General features: G+C 44.8%; 1 long non-coding RNA gene across 1 annotated transcript; it reads left to right on the top strand.

Moving 5' to 3' along the window:
- Positions 1–5,063: 5,063 nt before the first annotated feature.
- Positions 5,064–6,046, top strand: LOC308664698. The gene is made up of 3 exons (XR_014025727.1): positions 5,064–5,506; positions 5,599–5,685; positions 5,791–6,046. It is a non-coding gene; the product is annotated as an uncharacterized lncRNA (long non-coding RNA).
- Positions 6,047–9,057: the final 3,011 nt, after the last annotated feature.

Genomic DNA, 9,057 nt, shown 5'->3' on the forward strand with positions numbered 1-9,057 from the left:
CTATCAGCCTGTGCCCTGCTTCATTTTGTACTCCAAGGCCAAACCTGCCTGTTATTCCAGTTATCTTTTGGCTTCCTACTTTAGCATTCCAATCCCCCATGATGATAAGGACATCATTTTTTGGTGTTAGTTCTATAAGGTGCTGTAGGGCTTCATAGAACCGGTCAAGTTCATCCTCTTGAGCACTGGTGGTTGGGACATAGACTTGGACTACTGTGATATTGAATGGTTTGCCTTGGATTCAAACTGAGATCATTCTGTCATTTTGGGGATTGTATCCCAGTATTGCTTTTCCTACTCTTTTATTGACTATGAAGGCTACTCCATTTCTTCTGAGGGATTCTTGCCCACAGTAGTATAGCTGATGGTCATCTGAATTAAATTCACCCATTCCTGTCCATTTTAGTTCGCAGATACCTAAGATGTCGATGTTCAGTCTTGTCATCTCTTGTTTGACTACGTCCAGCTTTCCTTGATTCATGGATCTTACATTCCAGGTTCCTATGGAGAAAAAATCTTTACAGCATCGGACTTTCCTTTCACCACCAGACACATCCACAGCTGAGCATCCTTTCGGCTTTGGCCCAGTCGCTTCATTCTTTCTGGCGTTACTAGTACTAGTCCCGCAAAGTGGTTTCATGTGGCCTGTGAAGCCATCCTGGAAACAGTGAGGGAATGGCCCCACTGCCTTGGCCCTGCCCCAGAGACCCTCCGCCTGCCAGAGACCCTCAGATCTGTCCCACTCCTGCCCAGGCCCCCATAGGCACCCTTGATGCGAATGATATAGAGCTGGCCACGCCCACCCAGTAGGCCATACACACTCTAGCCACACCCACCCAGTAGGCCATGCCCACCCAGGCCACACCCACCCAGTCCCTTGAGGGCAACCGCAATGCTGATGTGGCCCTCAATGAAATTGAGTTTGACACCCCTGTTTTAGTACATGTAAGGCCTAGTTCATAACTGGTAAAGTTTGTCCCCATTTTTTTCTGTTGTTCACTATAATATTTTATTCACTGATTTGCTTATTTTGATCTGGGGAAAAATAACAAACACATTAATTATAAGCTATATTCCAATCTATGTATACTTATTGTTTTTAACAAAAATATATTCAAAAGAAAAGAATACCGTATATACTTGAGTATAAGCCGAATTTTTCAGCCCACTTTTTGGGCTGAAAAATTCCACTTCGGCTTATACTCCAGTCAACAAAAAAAACTTACCGAGGACTTGTGCGCGGCCGAGGCTTTGGTGCTTCCGGGATCGCGCGCACCTCTCCCAAGCCACCGCCGTCCGAGACCTGCAGGTCTCCGTTCCTCCGCGCCCTGCCTGCCTGCTTCTTTCAGCTGTCTGCCCATCAGCTGTCCATAGGGATGCTGCAAAGCTCTCCTTCTCTAGGCCTTGGACTCCCTCCTGGCTGAAGAGTAGATGAACCAAGCCAGCAAGGAGACAAAATGTTTCTGCAGCTGTTTTTCCTCTGAAGTTTTTTTTTGTTTTTTTTTTTAAAGTAATCTCCGAAGGTTATGCCAGAAAATGGAGGACGCTGGGTCTTTGCAAGCTTTAGCTGTCCGCCTGGCTGCCTGAACCAAGCCAGCAAGGAGACAAAATGTTTCTGCAGCTGTTTTTCCTCTGAAGTTTTTTTTTGTTTTTTTTTTTAAAGTAATCTCCGAAGGTTATGCCAGAAAATGGAGGACGCTGGGTCTTTGCAAGCTTTAGCTGTCCGCCTGGCTGCCTGAAGGCCGCCCTTTTCAGGCAGTCTGACAGACAGCTAAAACTTGCAAAGACCCAGCGTCCTCCATTTTCTGGCACAACTTTTAGGGATTTATTATTATTATTCCTACTACTACTATTACTACTACTACTACTTCAGGAGTAAAAAGTTGCAGAAAAAAATTCTCTCCTTACTAGCTTAGTTCCTCTACTCTTCCATCTGGAGCCAAGGTAAGATTTTAAAAAGGGATATTGGTTGGAAGGCAGAGGGAGAGTTTAGTTTTAGCATCTAAAAAAAGGGGGGGGGAAATCAGCGAGTACATCCCAACCAGCTTTTTATGTTTTTGTTATTGAAGAAATATGGGGGAGGGGGAGGGGTTCTGGGGTGGGTTGGGGAGGGGATAATATTGTAACTTCAATAAAAATTTTCAATAAAAAAAAAAAGAAATATGGCTTTCTGGGGGAAGGTGGGGAGGGCGTTAAGGAAGGAAAGGGTTTTTGGAAGCTCGTCCTGAAGCTGTCTTTTGTGCAAGGGGCCTTTTCTCAAAGCCTAGAGAGGCAGCTTTGTTGCCTCCCCGTAGACAGCTGATGGGCGAACACCAAAAGCTCCAAAAGGCTAGGGAACTAGTCCCAGAACACCTTGGTAGGAGGAAGGGCAGAGGCAGAATTGGGAAAGAGGTAAGACAGGGTTTTCCTTCCCAGATGTTTCTCTTTGGCAAGACAGCCAGCTGTGCTGAAGCCCAGTATCTGGGGGTGGGGGAGACCTGAGGCAGGCGGGCTGGTGCTTGCATTAGGCCTCCCAGGATCTCCCCCACCCTCAATTAATGACCAGTGCACTCTTTAATGAATGCACTGAGGAGAATACGTATGGCTGGTCATTACTTGAGGCAGTTCATTTAACATTATTTAATGGCAGTCTCCATTAGGGTCACAACCTGAAGACTATCTGTGCAATACTTATCAACAGAATGTGTGGCTGGTACAGTCTATGACATATCTGTTTTTTCCCCCTCCTAAGCTTATACAAAAGCTAACAGATGTAGCAGAAAAATGCCAAAGCAATCAACTAAAGAAGTTGAAAGAGATTTGTGAAAGGTAAAAACTACTTAACAATTCTTTTGACTACCATTCTAGATGTACTTGGAGGGGAATAATCCCCTGTCAGGACAGAGGGAGTCACTTCTGGGTGAATGTGTATAGTGAGACCTGGGGAGGTTTGGGGAGGCGCCCAAACCTCCCCAAACTTCGGCAGGAGGAACGGAGACCTGGGGAGGTTTGGGGAGGTGCCCAAACCTCCCCAAACGTCGGCAGGTCTGCGCGGAGGAACGGAGACCTGGGGAGGTTTGGGGAGGCGCCCAAACCTCCCCAAACTTCGGCAGGAGGAACGGAGACCTGGGGAGGTTTGGGGAGGCGCCCAAACCTCCCCAAACGTCGGCAGGTCTGCGCGGAGGAACGGAGACCTGCCGACGTTTGGGGAGGTTTGGGGAGGTGCGCGCGTACCTCCCCAAACCTCCCCAAACTTCGGCAGGTCTCCGGACGGCGGCGGCTTGGGAGAGGTGCGCGCGATCCTGGAAGTACCGAAGCCTCGGCTGCGCGCAAGTCCTCGGTAAGCTCCGGGCGGTCACTTGCTTCGCGTCTCCTGAGGGAAGGGGGGGCGACTGGAACGGGCGTGTTTCCTCGCCTGCTGGGCGCCGCGATTTGCCCGGGGAACGCGCGGGCCCCGAATGGCAGCGTGGAGTGAGGAAGCGGACAGCCAGGGCTTCCCCGAGAGCCGCGGCCACACAGGGTATTCCTGTGTATTCAGGCTTGCAAAATGGCGGATCGAGCCTCTGCTGGCGGCAGAGGCTTGCAGAGCGCGGATCCAGCCTCCGAGGCATGCAGAACGGCGGATCGGCTTATACTCGAGTCAACAACTTTTCCCAGTTTTTGGGGGTGAAATTGGGGGTCTCGGCTTATACTCGAGTCGGCTTATACTCAAGTATATACGGTAAATAATAAATATTATGTCGATTTTTATATTATTTTATATGTGTGTATGTTTAAAGCTTCTTTGGCTAAGTAAGGAAATAAATATTTGTACTGTGTACTTGGTCATCAAAAAAACTTGTTTTTAGTGGCCAGTGAGTTACTTCTGGCCCAAAGTGAAAAGACAGAAAGATAGATGCTATTTCAAATCAGTTTTCTTTAAAAAAGTGAAATATTTTCCCATCCTCTTAAGAGGACAAAGAGATAGAGCCTGTGTAACAAACATCAGTAATTCTCATCATTTATGATTTATATTAACAGAGCTTTCCTAAAATTAATTAGTGAACATCTCTATCATTCTAATGCAGCTATAGTTTGTTTTCAAAAGTTATCCTGGTTAATGACTCGCGGGAAGCCGATCTTCCATTTTAATGTCATATTGTCTCTTGAGAACTGTGCATTATAGTTCCGAAGTGCTACCATTTCAAAGGTGCAATCAAAGCACTGAGCGGGACAGGAGGTGTGGTGTTTTTAACTGGATTAACTGAACATTTGTTAATCAATACAGTATTTGCCATAACAGACTGTGAGTAGGAAGAACATATCTATTTAGTATTCCTTGAAAATAAATGAAAAAAAATTATTACATTTCCTAATCAGGCTAGTAGTATAAGTACATACAAACTTTTAATGGATCTTATCAGTAGTTTTGATCAGTGACGTCATCAAAGTAAACAAAGCCACGTGCTGATTACGTCACCAGGCCATGCCCATAAATGGAAGTGACGTTCGCACCCCTCCTCCCCGGAAGTGACGTGCATAATCCACACCCCACCCCTCATGGTACAGGACTCACAAGGCCATAACCCTAGCCGGATATGACGTGTCTGCCCAACCCCATCAAAATAAGCATGGGTAACCCTAGCAGATAAGGGGTGATATAAGGTGATAGCCCTATTTCCAGATGGTGCTTGCCAAACCTAATCCCATCAACAAACATGTGGCGGTCAAGCTTCTGTGTACTTGATTACATTAGCCCTAGACTAATTCCATGGACGTGCAAATCCAAAAGAAACACAGAGACCTGTGTTTTTGGGAAACAAAACCCTGCTTTTGGGGGGGTGATAATTAAAAAAAGCTTTTTATTTCTAATCATTCTAGCCTAATGATGCTTTTAATTTTTGTGGAGTTTTAAAAATCAATACCTCAAAAGCTGGGGGTGGGGGGGAAAAAGGATCACCTAAAAGGCTTCCAGGGTTTGCATTTAAACCAGGCAATTTTAAAAACATTTTCCCTGAATGTAGGGGGGAAAAACCACAGGCCTTTTAAAGCCCACAGCTGGTTTTTTACCTTTGTAAAAATCTAAAGACTTATATTTTGGCATTTGCAACTCCCTCGAATTCATATGTACGCGTAACCGTTCATAGCAGAGATTTAATAAAATTTATTCTAACCTTACAGCAAAAGCGAAGCGTTTCTGACTGGCCAGAACAGATTGATGTATTAGGTATGTGTATTGTGGGCATGTCTGGACATGACCTGTAAGCTCGTGCTATAGAGCATGCGCGTGGCCACAGACAACTCGGAAACTTTAAAGCGTAGATCTATTTTAACAGCGTCATGGGAACTTGTGAAGGAAATAATAAAAAGGGTGTAGAACCTGCTGCATCTTGGTTGGCGACACAATCTCTTTGGAAAGATTTCCATAAGATGAGCTGTGATGTTCGTGATGAAACCCCGGACTACTCCTGGTCTACCTTGTCTGAATGTCGCTTGCCCTGTTGTAACGTGCGGGAGATGGCGTGTCGTGAAGATGAGGCCATACCGCGTAAGTAAAAACCTGTTATGTGTTCAAATGTGTAAAGCGCAATAACCCCACCGTTAACAATGTGATTGCTAATGGCTAAATACATTTTCCAGGTTCTGTTCCGGGGTATAGCTATAATGCCGGCGCCTCCTTAATAACAAACGTCTCAAGTGATGAAGAGGATGCAGAGGTCGATCTAGGTAAATGAATTGTCTTTTTACTATGCATGCTGCCATTAATATTATATAATAAAAGGAGAGTTAAAGAGGGTTTTACTAATGGATTATTTTTGCATTTTTAAACAGGTGGGTACCCCGGATATTACCTAGCCCCGTCTCTGTCTGATTGTCCATGCTGTCTACAGATTGATCTCAAAAGAGATACTCCAAATGACTGCTATATAGAATGTGATTGTGGCGCATCGAATTGTATATGTACAATGCCTACAGAGAATGAAGATACTGATGATACAGATGACCCCGGTAATGATAGTAATGATGAAGGATATTATTCTGTAAATGAACGTGATGATAATTGCGTCTAAATTACAAATAAAAGGTTTGTGCTAAACCGCAGTGTGTTTATTGTAAGGTTTGAACGGTGCAGAATGAAGTGTGAAAATGTACTAAAGGAACTGTATTATACGCCGGAAGGTCCAGGTAGCTATGGTGGAGTAAAACCCCTATTTGAGGCTGGGAGGAAACGCTTTAAAAACTTAACCTTGAGGCAAGTCAAGACATGGCTTTCCGGTCAAGAAGCTTATACCCTGCATAAGCCTGCAAGAATAAAATTCTCCAGGAACGCTATAATAGTTTCCTGCATAGATTGCCAATGGCAGACTGACCTTGTGGATTTATCAGGATTTGCCTCTGAAAACAGCGGCACAAAATTTATTTTAACGGTAATCGATGTACTTTCCAAATATGCTTGGGCAGTCTGTTTAACCGATAAGTCTGGACGAGGGGTTGGCAGTGCTTTCCAAAGTATATTCCAATCAGGAAGGGCACCCAGAAAGCTGCAGTCAGATGCCGGGAAAGAGTTTTTAAACAAGCCTGTAAAGAAGCTTTTTGAACGCTATGGCATACATCACTTTGTCACACATAGTGAAACTAAAGCAGCGGTTATAGAGAGGTTTAATAGAACTCTGAAAAACAAGCTGTGGAGATTTTTCACAGCTAAAAATACGCACAGGTATGTGGATGTATTACCAGCCCTCATGCGGAGTTACAATAGAGCTTACCATCGCAGTATCCGGACAGCCCCCAACATGGTGAAACACTCTAATGAAAAAGATGTGTGGATGCGTCTATATGGGAATATTTTAAAATTGGACAGAAAGGCAGAAAACTTTAATGTGGGGGATCACGTTAGGATATCCAGGCTAAAGGGGAAGTTTGAAAAGGGGTATCAGCAAACCTTTACAGATGAAATATTTATCGTCAAAGAAAGGGTTAGGCGGAGAGAAAGGGATGTATATAGATTAATGGATTATGCAGAAGAGCCGGTACAAGGGTCTTTTTACCCAGAAGAGCTGCAAAAAATTCCTAGTGATCAAGAACGCGTCTACAGAATTGAAAAAATATTACGGAAAAGAGGGAGGGGTAAACAAAGAGAATTCCTGGTTAAATGGCAGGGGTGGCCAGAAAAGTTCAACAGTTGGATTAAGGAGTCTGAAGTACAACATCTTTGATATGGAGGAGTTTTACATCACCCTACCCAGCAATGCATCAGCAGCAATTTTCCCCCAAAACAAAAATTCTAATTTTACCATACAATTAGCGAGAGCGCTGGATCTTCCAGGAGCGTGGGAAGTAGCGCTAGCAGAGATACAGTATCCGCATAGTTGGTACACATTAACTTCACCTCGATATTTTGAAATTGCTAACGAGAGAAAGAGATGGCATTTTTCTTTGAGAAGCAGGTACTATAACAGCATCCGTCACCTGTTAGAAAATATGAACAAGCTTATATCAAACGCCAAGGATGGACCTAAGACAACCCTACATTATGATTCGGTGGGACGAAAAATTAATCTTAAAGGAGACGAACCGCACACCATTCTAGTTAGCGGAGATCTCGGACATTTGTTAGGGATGTTCCCTGGATTCAGTACATTATATGTTTACACAGACATTGTAGAGCTCCAGATAGTGGGCGACTTCTATGTGCCGTTACTGCGCTGTGTGCCTGTGCGAGGGCAAGACAATGATGTCATCACAATTACCTATGACCGCCCGCATTATGTACCGGTCAGCAAACATCACATCGATACCATTACCATAGAAATCAAAACCGATCAGGACAAAAATGTGCATTTTTATCACGGGAAGGTGATTGTCAAGCTTCATTTTAGGCCTCGGAAAAGTGAAGGATGGTTGTAATCAAGGAGCACGGTAACCCTCAAGACTACGTGGCTTACTACAGGGCACAAGCTGGCGGGGGCCTTCCAGGCTTTCGAGGAGCCCCCATTATGTACGGGACAGGTTTAGGGGGCCTGTTCCGTGGGCTTTTTCGAAAAGCAATGCCGTTTTTGAGGCGAGGATTAGAAATCATTAAGCCGCATGTGAAATCTGCTGCCAAAAACATTGCCAGAGATGTCGCGGGTCATCTTGTATCCCGTGTTGTTGAGAGGGGGCAGGATGGATCAGGGATGATCATAACCAAGAAGAATTACGCATTGGGCCCGCCTATTCCATTTAAAAAGAGAAGACTTGTGAAAAAGACCTGCCATACCAAGAGGAGACGTGCACAGAAGAGGAAGCCCTGTGACAAGGAAGACATATTCTAATACGATATGGCATTTATTCATTCTGCTTCAGAGGAATGTGTTAAATCAGAACTGGATCTTTTTCAACTGGCACCTACACAGACCAGTATTGAAAGCAGTACTTATGTCGAGATCCCACCTTTATCAGCGCTGACACCCAATGCTCCCCTGGAATTTTTTATCACGGGGCATGGTGAACATTACACGGATTTAAACAACACCCTGTTGTATGTGAGTTGCAAGATTGTAAAGGCTGACGGTACGGATATTGATGACGGGGCTAGGGTGGCCCTGACCAACTACCCCATAGCATCACTGTTTAATCAACTGGATGTTACCTTGGGAGATCGGCTCATTACACAGAGCCATCATTGCTATTCTTACCGGGCCATGATTGAACTGATTCTGAACTTTGGTGGTGATGCGCTGGGTACTCAATTTACAGCTGGCGGTTTTTACAAAGATGACTCGGACCTCATGGAGAGTACTCTACTGACAGCCGCTGGGAACTCCGGTTTCAAAGCGAGAGCAAGACAGACGGCCGGTAGCCGTAAATGGGACCTGCTAGGGCCTCTGCATAGCGATCTGTTTTTTCAAGACAGACTGCTAATTAACGGTGTCGATGTGAAAGTCAAACTCACAAGAAGCAGAAATGAATTTTGCGTGATGAAGGATGGCAAGGAGAATTACAAAGTACAACTCTTGGAGGCATCTCTCTTTGTAAAGCGTGTAAAAGTAGCCCCGGGAGTGCGCCTTGGTCATGCAGAAGCTTTGCTCTCCTCCAATGCTAAATACCCCATTGATC

Source organism: Vipera berus (assembly GCF_964194415.1).
Source record: "Vipera berus genome assembly, chromosome: 3".
In the NCBI taxonomy this organism is placed as follows: Eukaryota; Metazoa; Chordata; class Lepidosauria; order Squamata; family Viperidae; genus Vipera; species Vipera berus.